Here is an 18,936-nt window from a genome sequence, read left to right as displayed (position 1 = left end):
AATAGGTCATAACAAATTCAAGAATGAAGCTTGTTATGTCAAATTAGGTATCAAAATAAACCTCTTTGAGTTTAGTTTATTAACCAATAATGGTTTGTGATTTGATCTATGTTGTGGGAGATATTGATATCGGAGTTACTAAAGGTCAAATCAGTTAAAAATCTTTTTTTTCCTATTATCTCTTCATGCATTGGCATGAATTGAGTTTCCTTCTTCTCCTAGAATCCTAGATTTCTAGCCAAATTTCTCTTCTAAGTAGAGATTTTTGGTTATAATTAATCACTCCATGAGGTGCTCATTCAAGGTATGCAAAAATGTCCTACTTCAATGTTGTTTTCAAGTTTTGTGTAAAATTTAGGATCCCATGAGAAGGACTTAAGATCAACGAGGAAGAAGAAGAAGAGAGAAAGGAGAGGAGAAGAAGAAGAACGTGGAATGAGAGAGTTTGGATTAAGGGAAGAAGGGTTTGTGTTAAAAAGAAGGAGGGCTGGACGAATTTGTGGAAGGAGAGGAGAGGGCTTCAATGCTCTACCTCTTAGCCAATGCCTTTATTTATAGTTTTACAATGCCCTTAGGACTATAACTTGATAAAACAAAAGACATAAAAGGAACACATATTTGTACCTCTATGCCATCTTGATGGAAAGTACCATATTTTACACATATGTCACTCCTTTGACGTGTGGGCTTGTTGTCTTGAGCTTGTGGGCTTGAACCCATCTTCCAACACTCCCCCTCAAGATGGAGGAGAAAAGACATCATAAATACCCAGTTTGCCACATATAAAAGATAAGATATTAGATGTAACGGGTTTAGTGAGAATATCAGCTACTTTCTTTTGAGATGAAACATATTGTAGGGAGATTATTCATGCTTGAAACTTCTCCCGTATAAAGTGACAATCCACCTCAATATGTTTAGTTCTTTCATGGAAGACTTGATTTGAAGTAATATGAATAGCTGTTTGGTTATCACAATGCAGACCCATGGAACCTCTTTTATAAAATCCTAATTCAGTAAGGAGGGTCCTAATCCATAAGAGTTCACTAACTGTATGGGCCATAACTCTGTATTCTGCTTCGGCGCTAGATCTTGCAACCACATTTTGCTTCTTACTTTTCCGTGTAACCAAGTTCCCTCCAACAAGTGTACAATATCCCGATGTAGATTTCCTATCATCAGGTGATCCAGCCCAATCTGCATCTAAGAAGCCTTCTATGTTGAAGTATCCGTGTTTTTATACAATAATCCTCTTCCTGGAGCTCCTTTTAGGTATCGTAATATTCTCTCTAAGGCTTGCTAGTGGGTAATTTGTGGTTTGTGCATGAATTGACTGACTACACTTACAACATATGATATGTCCGACCTAGTTACCGTGAGATAGATCAGTTTTCCCACGAGTCTTTGATATTTGCCAATATCAATATCTTCTCCATTCGTGACACACAATTTTACATTTGTATCCATAGGTGTGTCAACTGGTCGACAACCCTTTATTCTTGTTTCTTTAAGAAGATCCAAGACATATTTCTACTGAGACAATATTATCCCATGCTTGGATTGAATAACTTTTTTGCCCAATAAATATTTAAGCATACCCAGATCTTTAGTCTTGAATTCCTGACATATCATATTCTTTACTTCTTGTATGCTCTGAGCATCATCACCGGTTAAGAAAATATCATCAACATATACAGCCAATAATATTTTCCCTTTGGCAATATCTTTATAATATACTGAATGATCAACCGAGCATCGATGAAAACCAAACCGTAGAAATGCTTGACTAAATTTATCAAACTAAGCTCGAGGGGAGTGCTTAAGCCCATATAAAGATTTTTTTAACCAGCATACCGACTCCCCCTCAACCACATAACCAGGTGGTTGAACCATATAAATTTCCTCACGTATATCACCATTTAACAAGGCGTTTTTGACATCCTATTGATATATGGGCCATGATGAGTTAGCAGCAATAGATAAGATGATACATACCAAATTCAATTTGGCAACAAGAGAGAATGTCTTCTCATAATCTATCCCATAGCACTGAGTATAACCTTTAGCAACGAGTCGAGTTTTAAGAACAGCAACTGATCCATCCGGGTTATGTTTCATTGAAAACACCCATCTACAACCAATCGATCTTTTACCTTTGGGAGTGATGCTAAGGACAAGGTTTGATTTTCATATAAGGCGTGCATTTCTTCATCCATAGCGGCCTTCCAACCTGGATGCTTCAGAGCCTCCTGATACAACTGTGGAATGGAAGTAGAAGAAAGAGAAACAAGGAACTGAAAACACTTGGAAGACAAGTGATAGCGAGACATAAAATTTGGGATAGGATGCGAAGTAGTACAGGAACGACGTTCCTTTCTTAAAGTAATAGACCTAGTATCCAATTCAGGCCCAAACGTAGGAGGAGACGGACTTACCTTTGGTGGATCCGACAACTCCACAGGTGAAGGTACGACCAATGCGTCAGGGGGTGGATTAATATCAATATTGAAAGGCACAAGCGGACACGGAGTGGTAGAAGGAAATGTCCATCCTGGAGGAGCATCATGGGAGGAGTTGAAGGAGGTGTCCTCAAAGAAAGTCACATCCCGAGAAACAAGCATCCTTCGAAGGATAGGATTGTAACAAACAGAACCTTTCTGGGTGCGAGAGTACCCCAAAAAAATGCATCTCATAGACCGAGGATCAAGTTTATTTTTTTGTGAGGAAGTAACATGAAAAAAATATATACATCCAAACACTTTAAGATGAAGAGAAAATGGATCTTCACCATGAAATAAAACAGAGTAAGGAGTTTTATTATGAAGAACTGATGAAGGTAACCTATTAATAAGAAAGCATGCCGTAAGTATAACATGAGGCCAATAAAAATAGGGTACCTTCATGGAGTAGAGGAGGCCCTGAGTAACTTCAAGAAGGTGACGATTCTTCCTTTCAGCAACACCATTTGTTGAGAGGTATAGACACATGATATTTGATGGATAAGCCTATTACCCTCACAAAATGATTTGAATTCATTAGACAAATATTCCTTAGCATTATCAGACCTAAGGATTTGAATTTTCTTCCCAAATTGTGTCAATACCATAGCATGAAAAATTTTAAACAAAGGAAGAAGTTTTGAACGCTCTTTAAATAAATATAACCAAGTCACTCAGGTAAAATCATTAACAAAAATGACAAAATATTTAACTTGGGAAATATTTGAGACACATAAAGGTTCCCATACATGAGAATGTATTAACTCAAAAGGAGCAACATTTGTACTTGTAAGACGAGAAGAATATGTACTCCTAATGTGTTTACTTAATTAACAAACCTCACAACTGAAATTAGAAAGTACTTTTAAAGACGGAAGCAAAGAACGAAGTGAAGAGGTAGACGGATGACCAAGCCAGTTGTGCCAAAGTTGGGCCTCAGATGTAGTGGATGATAGGACAGCTAATGGTGGAAGAGTGTAGTAGTACAAGCCCTTTTTTCATGGTCGCCACCAATCACCTGCTTCGTAGTGAGATCCTGAAATATACAAGAAGACGGTGAAAAGGTGACAGAGCAATTCAACTGTTTTGTTAATTGACTTACAAAAAGCAAATTTAAAAGAAATTGAGGGATAAACAAAATATCTTAAAGAGGAATAGATGAGGTAAGAGAGGTGGAACCTTTGCCAATGACCTTGGTTTGGGTACCATTAGCAATAGTAATGAATTTCTGAGAAAAACAAGGAGATAATGACTAAAACAAGTGTTTGTTACTTGATAGATGTTCGGAGGCCCTAGAGTCGATGGTCCAAGAGGAAGAGGATGAAGAGGAAGAAAGCATATCTGAGGCAATAGTAGTAGTGGCAGTAGATAATGGAGGAATGGAGGAATGGAGGATTCCATTGAGGACTTCATCTTCTTAAATATAACATAGTCTTCAGTAGTGAGAGTCACATTTCTTGAGTGGGAGCCTTTTCTTCACTTTTCTCAACATTAATAGAGACTAGGTTAGTCGTGGCCCAATCAAGCTTGCCATGAAGTTTTCAGCATGTTTCCACAAGGTGGTTCTGACCACCACAGTAAGTGCAAAGTCGAGGCTCAGTACGGGAATTATTCGGACCCATTCGACCACCTCTATTTTCTGCCCCTTTCATAGTTCTACCCCCTCTCATGTTTCTACCCCATCCTCGGTATGAGGATGATGTACCTCGATTGCCAGAGAACATAGCCAATAGAGCATCAATAGGAGAAGGAGGGGATGGATCAAGTATCCATAGTAATGTAGCACTAATGTCATCGAAGGATGGAAGAGCGGAGGAACTTAGAAGTTGGGTCTTTGCAACCTCAATGTAAGGCTTAATGTTTGACAAGAAAATAGCTGCTGCCAAGGCTTCTCGTTGTTGTTCTTGAACAACAATGTCAGTGGAGTATGACTGAGCTATTTTTCATTCTTGGAGAGGGCCCCGAAATCGGGCCAAAAATTCATGAATGTTATCTCCGTGTTTAGTATGCAGCATACTTTGTAAGACACCATATACTCTTTGTAATGAGGCAGTACTCGAGTAAAGCTTAGCACAAGTGTCCCAAATGTCCTTGGCTGTTTCCAATGGACCACATTGTTAGCCACGTGCTCTTCCATGCTATTGATGAGCAAACTGATAACCATGTTATCATTTTTAACCCACTTGTGGTAGACTTCATCTTCTTCATCAATCAGAGGAAGGATTTTGATAACATGACTTAGAAGGTCACGAGTAATGAGAACCTTCCGTACCGATTGTGATCAGCTAAGGTAATTGGAGAGATACCTCTTAGTGGAATCGTAGTAAATGCATAATTTTATATACAATTTATTTGGCATGTATTTTTTGAAAAGTTTTAAATGTATGTTGGAGCTCGAACTGGAAACATGTATTTTTTGAAAAGTTTTAAATGAATGTTGAAGCTCGAGCTTGGCTCTAGCTCGGCTCGAACTGGGTTAAAATTATTGGGCTTGAGATCAATAACAATTTTAGGCTCGAGGCTGGCCTCGAGCTCGAGTATAAAATATTTAAATCAAGCTCAGCTCGAACATAGGCAAGTTCGGCCTTTGCTCGACTCAATGCCACCCCTACATATGATAACAGTAGGAATGAATAAAATAAATAAATAAATAAATAAATAAATAAATAAATAAAATATTTCTCTCCCTACCCATTATTTTGTCTTTTTTTCTTATGGCACGACAATCAAATCTCTTGACTTTTCCAAAAAAACATCAATCAGAGTTTGAGTTCCAATTAGAGTTTTTATTCAATTCAGGTGGTGGGTCTACTTATTTATGTTTCTAGGGCCAGTAATTCTAGGGAACGACTCCGCTCTCTCAAATTTTTTCTCATTATTAAGAAAAAGGTAATGAAGATAAAATGCAAGCTTGTTTTATAGTTATGGTAATTAATCTTTGTTGTTTCAAAGTCAATCAGTTCACTCTTCTAGATAATATTTTTCCTTGTTCAGTAATAAATTGACTAATTAAGCTCATGTTTCTATAATCAATTCGATCCCCCGATCCAATTGGGGGCAAACGCCTATGAAAAGATCGCTTGGATTTACGAAAGGGTCGCTTGGATTTATCCATGGTTTATTTCTTATCTCTAAAATTCTAGTTTATTTCTTCATTCATTTCGGATCTGAACGAAAGAGAACTTGATTTGTTTATTTTATATTATAATAATATATGTTTATTTTCATTTTTATAATTTAATTTTTTTATTAAAATATTAATTATATTAATAATTATTTTAATTTAATTCTAAATTCTAATTAAATTATTTTAAAAATATTTTTATTTTCTATAACTATAAATGAAAAAATCAAAAGAAAAAAAAGTGAAGTGGTTTTGAATTGTAATCAGAAACATCCAGAGTTTTTTAAGAACCAATGTAATGTTCTCAAAAACTCGAAAAACTTTCGTTATCTAAGGGAACCGCTATGGACTCTTCAAGATTTTTCTTCAATTAGATGTTAATGTGAATGAACCATAACCATGTACTCCTACCCCTAATAGATGATTGGCCCCGAAATAACATATCCAAATTATAAGAAATCCCACAGAAAGCCACAATTGCGGAATTCACACCTTGCAAACTTTGAGCCATGTAAATAAATTGCGAATATGGTCCAAGTAATAAATGCCCAATTTTCCGTAGGGTTCCAATTCCAATAAGATCCCCATGCCTCATTAGCCAATACTGCTCCCGAAAGAATACCTATGGTTAAAAAAGTAAATCCTAGACTAATAACACGATAACTCCAATGATCGTACCATCGAGTAAATTGATACTTGTGATAATTTCTAAATGAAAGAAAGGAGGTGCTTTGTAAAATGATCCAATTAGTAAATTATTACTTTTATCAATAGCGCCTAAGTTTTTTTCTAAGTGTAATGACTAAAAGAGCTACTAATAATAACGATCCACATAAAATAAGATTTGACAAATCTTGCTCACTGCACTCCTATAGATTTTGAAAGGTTCTAACCAACCATCCCATTGAAATTTCTACAGTTTCAAGCAATTATATGTATACAAAAATTGATAAAAATTACCAATTTGAAGAGTTAAGTGAATAATATTAAATTCTTTCTCTAGAACATAGTTTTGAATTTTTGAGGCACAGTGATGAGGTAGAACTTGAATGCTTTAAAAACTTCAAAGCACGATTATTAGAGGCAAAATAGAAAGATAGGGCTTAAATGCACTTAAAAATGTTTCTCTTCATGTTTATATATAACTGACCGAAACTTCTACTTAAAATTTTCTTTTGAAAAACATTTGGATTGTTAAGACTCGTTTACCACTCCTAACATTGTTTAAAGTCTATCTTGAGTTAACTCGTCCAAATTTGTGTCACCTTGTTTAGCGTGTGGCCTCTCTCTCTCTCTCTCTCTCTTTCTCTCTCTTCCACGTGAAGGGAGACAAAGACACGAGAAATGAGCTTCCTCATGGGAGATGAGCATCCTAAGATTTTATGAACTATGATAAACGGCGAGACGAAACCAGACTAGTTCATTCATGTGAGAGATTCCGTTTCAAGCAAAGATGCAGCTATGGAATTACCATGTTCCTAGCAGACAAGTGCCAAATTTTTATTTATTATTTATTACAGATATAATGTGTCTTCAAACACGGCACGCCCATGGTGGTGGTGGTTGGGACCATCATTGATAGTTTGTTCGCCGACCACACCATCTGCTGGTGGTGGTGGTGGTTTGGGGCCACCCTTGTTAAGGTGCGCTTCAGAAACCATCAACTTGGACGAGGTGACGAGGAGGAGCCCATTGAGGATAGACAACAAGGTGATTGACATTCTCCTTTTTCTCGCTCTCTCATTTCTTCGAACCACCATTAAATAGAGGACTCGAAGCAAGCATGGCGTGAAGCAGGCTCTATGCACCACCTCTTCTATGTCATCCCAAGAGAGCCACATGCCTAAGATGGGAGAGAAGAGTACGCTCGAAACTCCTCTTTCTTAATTTTCTTCTTCTCTCTTCTTTCCATTTTCTTTTGTTTGTTTTCTTATATCCTTTCAAAACGGTAACTCCATCTATGTTGTTGATGGAGTCGATTTCTGTTCGATGTGGAGAGCGAATTGAAGTAATGACCCTAAAGCTTTGTGTACTGACTCCTAATCGAATTATTTGGGATTCAGAATCTCTGGCTAAATTGATCTAAGATTGCTCCAGAAATTCTTTTAAAATTATTAATGTTTTAATGTTTTGGTTTAACTATTGGGTTATACGCAATTGTAAACCATGATTAGAGGGTTAAGATAATAAGATAATGATATTTTGAGCTTAATCCTTGTTAGAGTTTGGCTTTTCGCTCCTAATAGATCGGTCTTTTGGGTAGTATTGGCTAGGCGTTTGACATGGTATCAGAGCCCTCCGCCACGTTCTGCGTCCGAATCTCGGAGTGCAGCGGTATGAACCCGGGAATGGTGGGTGTTAGAGTTTGGCTTTCCGCTCCTAATAGATCGATCTTTTGGGTAGTATTGACTAGGTATTGACTAGGTGTTTTACATGGTATTAGAGTCCTCTGCCATGTTCTATGTTTGAATTTCGCAGTGCAACGGTATGAACCCAGGAACGGTGGGTGTTAGAGTTTGACTTTCTACTCCTAATAGATCGGTCTTTTGGGTAGTATTGGCTAGGCATTTGACATGGTATTAGGGCCCTCCGCCATGTTCCACATTCAAATCCCGGAGTGCAACGGTATGAACTCGGGAACGGTGGGTGTTAGAGTTTGGCTTTCCTTTCCTAATAGATCGGTCTTTTGGGTAATATTGGCTGGGCGTTTGACATGGTATCAGAGCCCTCCGCCACATTCTGCGTTTGAATCCCTGAGTGCAGCGGAATGAACCCGGGAACGGTGGGTGTTAGAGTTTGGCTTTCCTCTCCTAATAGATTGGTATTTTGGGTAGCATAAACTTGGTCTTGGATCCAAAAATATTCTTTGCTGAGGTGCAACGTTTGCCATAAGCAACAAAAATTTTAGTACTCTCTGAAATTAGGTAGGCACCCATGGGAAATGGTGAGGCATGGACCCCTTCTAAAACGGAGAAAGCGCCTTCCCCTGTGCAGGAACAAGCTAACTTTCATGGTTATCCAGACTGAGCAACAATTCAGGCATATTAAGGGCCAGGTCTCAGTTTGCCACCTCCATATTTTGGTTCACCTATGGCAGCTGGTCATCCTCCTCACCCATGTTTGTGGGGTCCACAACATATTATGCCACCTTATGGGTCACCATATGCTGCTGTTTACCCACATCTATGCTCACCTATCTATGCCAGTAGGACCACATCCACATGCTCCTGGCATAATTTCACCTGCTGCAACAGCCGAACATATGGCATCTCCATTAAGCATAGAAAACCTGCAAAATCAGGGAATAAAGATAGAGGTCTAATGAAGAAATTGAAAGGTTTTGATGGAATTGCTGTCTCATTGAGCACTGGAAATGCTGAAAATGTTTCTGGAGGTGCAGTCTCCAAGTGAAGGAAGCGAACAGGAAGTTCAAGTGACAGAAGAAGCAGCCAAGAGGGGAGTGACTCAAAGAGTAAAAGTTCTGAAGGCATGCCACTGAAAGAAAAGAAAAAAAGTCATCTACCAGGCAGTTAGCACGTGTACCTTCACCTGCAGTGCCAGGACTGGAATTCAGGAGTTCCAGTAATGATAAAACAGGAGCAGCCAATGTTCCTCTGAGGGCTGTCATTCCTACTTGCGATGGTTTACCATCTGAATTCTGGGGAAAGGATGAGCGGGAGTTCAAACGAGAGAAGCGAAAACAGTCAAACAGAGAATCTGCTAGAAGGTCAAGGTTGAGAAAACAGGCTGAGGCTGAGCAACTAGCTATGAAAGTTGACATACTGAATGCAGAGAACATGACTGTTAGATCTGAGATAAATCGCTTAACTGAGAATGCATAGAAATTAAGACAAGAAAATTCCCAACTACTGGAGAAACTTAAAAATGCTCAACAAGGAGAGGGAGAAACTGATACTGAAAGGATAGAAAAACAAGAGACTCCGCCTGTCAATATTGAAAATCTCCTGACCAGAGTGAACAACACGAGCTTGTTGAGCAGAAGCAGTCAACGTGATGGTGAGACTCATGAGAACTCCGGGAAGCTCCGTCAGCTTTTGGAGCCTAATCCAAGGGCTGATGCTGTGGTGGCTGGCTAATCAAGGAAATGGAGATTTCTAGAAGTTATGAGCATTTCTAGGCTCATATCTAGCACTAACAATTAGCTGGTTAATTACGGCGGCATTTGTAGAAAGCCAAACTCTAACAATCCCTACACGGAGGAATCCATAAACAATCTTCCATAATAGTTCACGTGTCTCGCACAATAGTTTAGATTATTTGCTCTTTTCTCTTTGAAAGCAGTTTAAGAAAAGATGTGGATTCCTTCCTAGGATGACTTCCATCCTTCTTCTGCATGGATGTGAAGCACCGGAATACATGCCACCATGCCAAACTGAATTGCTTACTGAATTTTTGTTTTACAATCAATGGAGAAACTGGTTGTCCTTTAGAAATCTGCAGTATAAGGATTTATTCATTTGTAAGAGCTTAAAAACAGACCCAGTTTAGGCTGAAGACCCTTTTATAAACTTCACATTTGGTGGAGATTGAGGGGTCTCAATGGCCCTGCCATTGATGATCTAATAAAGGTGTGAAATTTTCAGAGTTTGCTTCCTTAAAGGGCTGATGAATGAAGAGCTCTCGAGCAGTTTTTATCACTTCTTTTCAAGTCTGATCTCCATTAAAAGTGAAACAGTTAACCTCTTGACCCCTGAAAGGCCATAATATTCATTGAGAAAGCATAAAGATGAGTGTTGAGAGTTTCACTAATGATATCCTGAGGAAATACTAGGGCAAATGTGAATTCACATTACCCTTAGATTTCCTTATGGTTACAACTCTTGTGTGTGGAAGCTTCTCTAGGTTTTACATAAGAGAATGAACTGTTTAAAGCTAAAGAAGTTCAATGGAGCTTTGAATCTGCATGCACGTTTATTTCATGGATGTAGAGAGCCCAGATTTGTCTTACTGGTAATGTCCTTGCCGACATGAAAGTGGGAGAGGCTGCAAATTTAACAGTAAATCAAAGGATAAAGATTTACCAGTAGGAGTCAGTGCCATCATAGTGTTGATGATAGGCATACTAATGAGAATAACTGAGGATGCCTGACATAAGAACAAGACTGAAATATAAAAAAGGATGTCTCTAGATGCTTACGTTTACTTAAAAATCTCTCTTGAAATTATTGATCATGGGTGTGAATGATTGAGAGGCTGGTTGAGCTCATAATGTTTACTGTTTTCAAGAGTATCTTTTCTTTTTACCTGATTTGATTCATCCTGAATACCTCATAGCTCTAAAATAAGACTGCCAGTCTAGGCAGGTTATTAAAATAGTTTGATATGAATAGGAGTCACTTTTACATTTATGAAAGCTTATTGGAAAGGCTTTTTGAGGATACCAATATCCAAAGTGGGTTTCTAATTTACAGCATATTGTGGTTCAAGGTTGGTTACCTGGATTAGTTGAACCCCCACATTATTGTCTAAGGAATTATTTTAATAATCTCATTGAAAAAACCTGCCTTCCTGTCTCCAATATCACTTGCTCCCTAATTGTTAAGTGGCCAACAAAGTATACAAGAATTGAATTTAATCTTGCAAAAGTGTTTCCTGGGGAGAGAGGGAGAGAGAGAAAGAAAGAGACAGATAATGGCTTCCACGGAGGCGTATGCCACGCAATAACCTGTCTTTGTGCTTGACTAATTCGTCGAGAACTGGGAACCCTAGTAATGATATGTTAGAAATCTAACCCATGGGAATACCCAATTGCAGAGCTCTATTCAGTTGTCAATGTTGTCACTAGGTGAGCTTAACCGTTGCTGTTCATTTGGCAACTTTGGGTTAATGGTGCAATATTTGAGGGCTCATGTTAGATGGGTGAGACTTTTATGGGGTCAGGATGTGGCCTGGAAAGGCCGTACATGTTGGGATTTATATGTGACAAGGGAAATTGATTATACAGCAACTAGTATCATTAGTTTTTGGCTATTGCTAGACAAGCTGTGTACTGTGACACTAACAAGTCATAACAAATCACAGACTAAAACTCTCTCTTTTTCACTCTTGTTGTGTTCTATTTTTGTGTCATTCCCTTTTGTTTCATTGATTTTAAGAATATATTCTTCTTGTTGGATCCTGTGTGTCTCTTTGAAATTTTTAATCTGAGAGTCTCGTGAGAAGCAATTATGGGTTCAGATTTTATATTTTTGGGATAGCCAGCTTGAATCAGATTGCAGGTGGGTTTCTGGGTATAACTTTGGCAGCTCCAGCATTCTTATCCAAGGGTTTGGGTTCTTTACGTGCATTATATCTGAAGCAAATATGCATTCTATCCCCAGGTTAACCTTCTAATAGGCTTCTCATGTTAAGGGACACTCACCATTCTGAATGAGTTTTGATTATCATTTGTGATAAAGCAACACAGAAGAAAATAAAGGTTTAGTGATCCAGCACATAATAGGTTCTCTCTCTCTCTCTCTCTCTCTCTCTCTCCCTCTTGTGAAGTGTTCCAATTTAGTGTCATTATCATTTGTTTCATTCATTTTAGGAATATTCTGCTGGTTCAAGTCCTCTGTTGGAGCCTTTTTTTACATATCAATGTAAGCAGTTTGGGCTATCACACTTGGAAGAGTCCTCCATGAGATGATAAATGAAGCCAATATGAGAGCATTTGTCGTTTTTGGCTCTTTGAATGGAATCTTAAAACCCACCCAGATTATAAAATTGAAGATGGGTTAAAGGGTGCTTTTGTATATAAAAATAAAGAAATTTGTAGGCCATAATGGAGACCAAGAGGAAATAACTATTATTATTATATCATCCACCTCCTCGTCTCTCCAACGTTTATACAAAACACAGGCTAGTGCTTGCATTTGGCTGCAAACCAAAAGTCATCCATTACACTTGCAGAGAGGCCAAGATGACAGGGTTTGGGTCTTCCTGTTGAGCTTGCAAGTTCCTCAGAAGGAAATGTGACAGAGGTTGTGTTTTTGCACCCTACTTCTACCATGAACAAGGGGCTACACACTTTTCTGCCATTCACAAGGTCTTTGGAGCAAGCAATGTCTCCAAGCTCCTGATGCACCTCCCAGTGCAAGATCGCCTCGAGGCTGCCTTCAGGATCCCATTTATGGCTGTGTTTCTAAACTCAGATTTTTTTTTTCTCAACTTGGTTGTTTGGTAGTAGAAGATCCTTGTTCGAAAAATTTTCAATTCCTCTTCCTCTTTTGTTAAATAGCAATGTTTTTACTAAGAAATCAGTGTTTTTTTTCAATGTTGAAACAACCAGACTGAATCGATCGGTTCAACTCATTCGAATTAGAGTGGGTTGGAGAGTTCGATCCTAGCTCGGGATGAACTCTGGTGGCATGTTTAACACATGTAAGTCGGACTGGAAGTGGTGTTTCCAGTGGAAGACGGGTGAGTAACACGTAAGAACCTGCCCTTGGGAGGGGAACAATAGCTGGAAAAGACTGCTAATACCCCGTAGGCTGAGAAGCAAAAAGAGGAATCCACCCGAGGAGGGGCTCATGTCTGATTGGCTAGTTGGTGAGGCAGTAGCTTACCTTGGCGATGATCAGTAGCTGGTCCAAGAGGATGATCAACCACACTGGGACTGAGACACGGCCCAGACTCCTACTGGAGGCAGTAGTGGGGAGTTTTCCGCAATGGGTGAAAGCCTGATAGAGCAATGCCGCTTGGAGGTAGAAGGTCCACGGGTTGTGAACTTCTTTTCTTAGAGAAGAAGCAATGACAATATCTGAGGAATAAACATCAACTAACTTTGTGCCAGCAGCCATGGTAAGACAAAGAATGCAAGCGTTATCCGGAATGATTGGGCGTAAAGCGTCTGTAGGTGGCTTTTAAAATCCACTGTCAAATCACAGGGCTCAACCTTAGACAAGCGGTGGAAACTACCAAGTTGGAGAATGGTAGGGGGCAGAGGGAATTTTCGGTGGAGCGGTGAAATGTGTAGAGATCGAAAAGAACACCAACGATGAAAGCACTCTGTTGGGCCAACACTAACACTGAGAGACGACGAAAGCTAGGAGAGCGAATGGGATTAGATACCCCAAAAGTCTTAGCCGTAAACGATGGAAAGCTGTTGGGCCCCCAACCACCACCTCCACGGGCGTGCCGTGTTTGAAGATATAATGTAATAAATAATAAATAAAAGTTTGACACTTGTCTTCCAAGAACTTAGTAATTCTATTGCTGCATCTTTGCTTGAACCGGAATCTCTCACATGAATGAACTAGTCTGGTTTTGTCTCATGGTTTATCACTATTCAAAAAATCTCAGGAGGCTCAAATCCCATGAGAAAGCTCATTTCCCACGTCTTTGTCTTCCTTCACATGGAAGAGAGAGAGAGAGAGATAGGCCACACGTTAAACAAGGTGACACAAATTTGGACGAGTTAACTCAAGATATACTTTAAACAATGTTAGAAGTGGTAAACGAGTCCTAACAATCCAATTTTTTTTAAAAAAACTTAAAGTAGAAGTTTTGGTCTATTATATATAAACATGAAGAGAAACATTTTTAAGTGTATTTAAGCCCTATCTTTCTATTTTGCCTTGTTGGAAGATAAGCTCAAGCCCACACGACCAAGGAAGGCTCACATATCCAGGATTATTATAAGATGGGCCACAAGACCAAGGAAGGCCTACAAGATGGGCCCAAACACATAAGAAGTAGGACCCACCATGATTACCATGAGCTGACATCCTTATCACATCAATTGGAAGATCAAGAAGGACTCACAAAAGTATCTTTATCTTAGGGTCACGACCTAGAAGAGTTTTAATTTGAGTTATGTTTGTCTTTTATCAATATTGAGTTATTTAATTATGCAAGTACTTATCTTTAAGTGTTAGAGTTTGGGTGTAATTGGGACAATGGTAGTTTTATTATAATTGGACTCTACTACCATCCTTTATTATAAATAGAGGTTCATGTACTCTTATTACAACAAGTTATTGATGTCAATAAAGTATTTATCTTTTCCATAAATTCAACATGGTATCAGAACAGGTTTTGTGAGTTGACTTGGTAAACTCACGAAGGTAATGTGATCCTTTTCTCTAAACCCTAAGTCTAGGTTCGTAGTTATTTTTTTTAGTCCCTATACCCGTAGTTTGAGTTGCGTTTTTTACCTTTGTAAGTTATTTTTTATATTTCAAATTATATATTGACGAAAAATATATTTGAGTCTACTTTCTAAAGAAAAATAATTTGTTCCAATCGGAGTTATCTACAGAGAGATACTCAGGAGCAATCCTGAATCATCTCAGCGAGAGATTCTGAATCCCAAATAATTCAATTAGGAGTCAGTATACAAAGCTTTAGGGTCATTTTTTAAATTCGCTCTCCACATCGAACAAAAATCTACTCCATCAACAACATAGATGGAGTTACCATTTTGAAAAGATACAAAAATTAAAACAAAAGAAAACAGAAAGAAGAGAGAAGAAGAAAATTAAGAGAGAGGAGTTTTGGGTGTACTCTTCTCTCCCATCTCAAGCGTGTGGCTCTCTTGGGATGGCACATAAGAGGTGGTGCGTAGAGCCCGCTTCACGCCATGCTTGCTTCGAGCCCTCTATTTAATGGAGCCTCAAAGAAATGAGAGAGCCAGAAGAAGGAGAATGACAATCACTTTGCTGTCTATCCTCACTGGGCTCCTCCTTGTCACCTCGTCTGAGTCGATGTTTACCAAAGCGCACCTTATCAAGGGTGGCCCCAAACCATCACCAACACCACTACCACCACCAGCAGATGGTGTGGTCGCCACTATGGTCAGCGGCCCCGAACCACCACCAACACCATCACCAGTAGATGGTGTGGTCACCGAACAAACTATCAACGATGGCCCCCAACCACCACCACCATGGGCGTGCCATGTTTGATGAGATTATATGTAATAAATTCCGGCTAGAAGAACAAGAATGTGCTTCCCCATGGGTATATGGTAACCATGTATGTAAGGGTAGGTATAATCGGTGATTTGATAGTATAAGCATAAGCAATAAGGAAGCCCAAACCAAATATGGAATATTATTTCCAATGCTGCTGCCATAGGATATGATTGATTAGCTGATGTTTCAAAATATAATGTTGGGTCATTTGACCCGTATAAACCCATACCTGGAACTCCTATTAAAAGAAAAATGGAACAAAATGAACTTTGTTGCTGAGTACAAATGTCCCCCACATGGATAGAAGAGGCCATCCATGGATCCCATCACGATCTAATCAAATCCCATCACCTTTGTTCCCCATTCAAAGGATTCATCCACAAAGGCTAACTCCGGGGCATAGGCTTTGATACCATTTGTAAGGACTTTGAACACCACCTTTCCCCATATTTGTATGATATGGTCCATTTTGGGTCATAGCCCTCATGGATTTGTTCATGGGGTTAACCCCAAAAGACCTCATACCAATGGAGATTATTGTCTCTACATGCTTGCTACGAATCCTCTATTTAATGGTTGCTCGAAGAAATGAGAGAGCGAGAAGAAGGAGAATGGCAATCACCTTGCTGTCTATCCTCACGAGCTCCACCTCGTCCCTTGTTCGAATCGATGGTCACCGAATAGCAGCCTATCAAGGGTGGCCCCGAACCACCACCACCACTACACGTAGTAGATGGTGTGGTCACCACTACGATTTGTATCCCCGAACTACCACCACCACCACCAGCAACAGATGGTGTGGTCGCCACTACGATTGGTGGCCCCGATCCACCACCAGCGGCAGACGGTGTGGTCGTCGAACAAACTATCAATGACGGCCCCCAACCACCACCACTGGCGAGCCATGTTTGAAGACACATTATATGTAATAAATTCGGGCTAGAAGCATACGAATGTGCTTCCCCATGGGTATATGGTAACCATGTATGTAGGAGTGAGTATAATCGGTGATTTGACAGTATAAACATAAGCAATAAGGAAGCCCAAACCAAATACCGAACATTATTTCCAATGCCACTACATTCAAAATTTAATGTTGGGTCATTTGACCTGTATAAACCCATAACTAGAATTCCTCCTCTTATTAAAAGAAAAATTTAATAAAATGAACTTTTTAGCTAAGTACAAATGTCCCCCACATGGATAGAAGAGCTCATCCACGTATCCTATCATGATCTAATCAAAGCCCACCACACTCATTCGTCATTTTGAGGATTCATCCACAATGGCTAACTCCGAGGCATAGGCTCTGATACCATTTGTAAGGACTATGAACACCACCTTTCTGTTATGGAATCCATAACATCTAGAGTGGTTGCTAGACCTAGGACCAAGGTGGGATCACTTTCAAGTAAGGATAAAGGTTTGATATAATTTTCATGTCACGTTATGAATTGGGTCTAATGTAATTTTCAGCAATAGTGTGGGTGCTTGTCATGGAGGTTACTTAGTGGGTGTCATTTTCATACTTAGTGGGTGTCTTTTTCATGTCACGTTATGGGATGGGTTGAATGTAATTTGCATTATATGTGTGGGGCTTGTCATAGAGGTTAGCGTCAGGTTATGGGAAAGGAGTGGACGTCATGAGAAATGTAGCTATGTCTTGGGCAATGAGTGGACGTCATGAGAAGTGTATGGACGTCTTGGGCAAAGAGTGGGCATCATGAGAAATGTAGGGACGTCTTGGGCAAGGTGTGGACCTCATGGGAAAAGGATTTGTTTGAGAAATTGTGTGGACGATGGTCCTTCTTATTATATAAATGAGGGAAGTAAGAAGAAGAGAGAGCTTTGATCAATTAACTTAGTGCAAGGTTGGATTCTCCCTTTGAGGTCCAAGGTGTGCTTCCCTTCACAAGCTAAGTTATTCCTCCTCTTGTTAATTCTATATTCTCACTATTGCTCGATCAAAGAATTCCAAGTCTTCTTCGACGACACACGTCAACCTGGAAGGAAAGAGTGATCGTTGGGTGACTCGATCTATGGCGAAGGAATATAACACCGTGGTATCAGATAGGACCACTGCCGATGATTCATCTTCCCTTACAGATGTGAGTAATCAATTGGATGAACTTAGAATGGAGACTCAACACTCTGTAGCTTCTGTCCGCACATAACTAATTGAGCTGCGGGACTCTTTACAACAATTTGCTCTTCGAATGGAAGAGTTTATGGTAGGGACCACTGCCCCTATTGCTTACCCGCACCACCACCACCACCACCCACCTCTTCGGCCACCACCAATGGCTCCTCTGTGCCCAGCACACCCTGTTCCAGGAGGACTTCATGGCCACATCCCTTCCACTCTTCCCAAGTACACTAAGCTGGATTTTCCTTCTTATGATGGGTCTACTGACCCTCTGATTTGGTTGCAACGGAGTGACCAATATTTTGGGAACCAATGAACCCAGCTAGAGGACCGGGTTCTGTTAGCTGCATTTCACATGCTCGGTGAAGCCAACTTGTGGTACCACCAATTTAAATTTGAGCATCCGGTGCATGATTGAGACCTTTTTCGTGAATTTTGTATGTGGCGGTTTGGACCCCCCGCCCGCAGCAATCCTTTGGGGGATTTAGTCAATCTGAAACTGTTATGGTCTTGGGGTTAAGTACCTATGTCTTTCGCTCCTAACAGGCTGATGTTTTGGGTAGTATTGGCTAGGTGCTTAACATTTGGTATTAGAGTAGGCTCCCACGTCGCGAGTTCGAGTCTCGGGGAGCGCAAAGGCTGGATTAAAATTACTGATAGGTTCGAAAGGGGATACCTAGCAGAGGGTGCGACCTGGAGAATTGTGAAGGGGCACTAGGAGTAGGCCGCCGCTAGAGTAGGCCACCAGGTTGGGCCAGTGTCGTTGAGCTGCCGTGGTCGTCAGCTCGCGAAGGTGGGGTGTGATGTTATGGTCGTGGGGTTAAGTACCTATGTCTTCCGCTCCTAACAGGCCGGTCTTTTGGGTAGTATTGGCTAGGTGCTTAACAGAAACAAACATGTTCCATCGAGGCCTACCAAAAATAATTTCAGAAACGACTGGCCCGAGCTAGTCCAAATGTGTGTCCTACTCAATATGTTAATTTGTTAACTGCTGGTTTAGTGGAGGCACTTCACCTCTAGGTGGAATTAAATGACACCCCCTCCCCTCTCTAGCCCATGCTATGATTTTGGCACGAACGTTGGATGCCAAACAACGTCTGATGAAAGACTCTGTGGCGTCCCCTCTGCGCCTAGGACCAGCTCCTATGCAGCCTTCTGAGCTTCCCCGATCTACTCCACCTCCACAATACATCAAGCGCCTGTCCAAAACAGACATGGAATAGCGCAAGGCACAAGGGCTCTGTTTTAACT

General features: G+C 40.1%; 1 pseudogene; it reads left to right on the top strand.

The window, feature by feature from the left end:
• Positions 1-8,556: 8,556 nt before the first annotated feature.
• Positions 8,557-9,719, top strand: LOC137939566 (G-box-binding factor 3-like; annotated as a pseudogene).
• Positions 9,720-18,936: the final 9,217 nt, after the last annotated feature.

Source organism: Aristolochia californica, unplaced genomic scaffold (assembly GCF_029961685.1).
Source record: "Aristolochia californica isolate CCGP_79_NKW_82.1479 unplaced genomic scaffold, dmAriCali1.0.hap1 SCAF_8, whole genome shotgun sequence".
NCBI classification, from domain to species: Eukaryota; Viridiplantae; Streptophyta; class Magnoliopsida; order Piperales; family Aristolochiaceae; genus Aristolochia; species Aristolochia californica.
The sequence above is the reverse complement of the archived record's forward strand: the minus strand, read 5'-3'. Positions and strand labels throughout refer to the sequence as shown.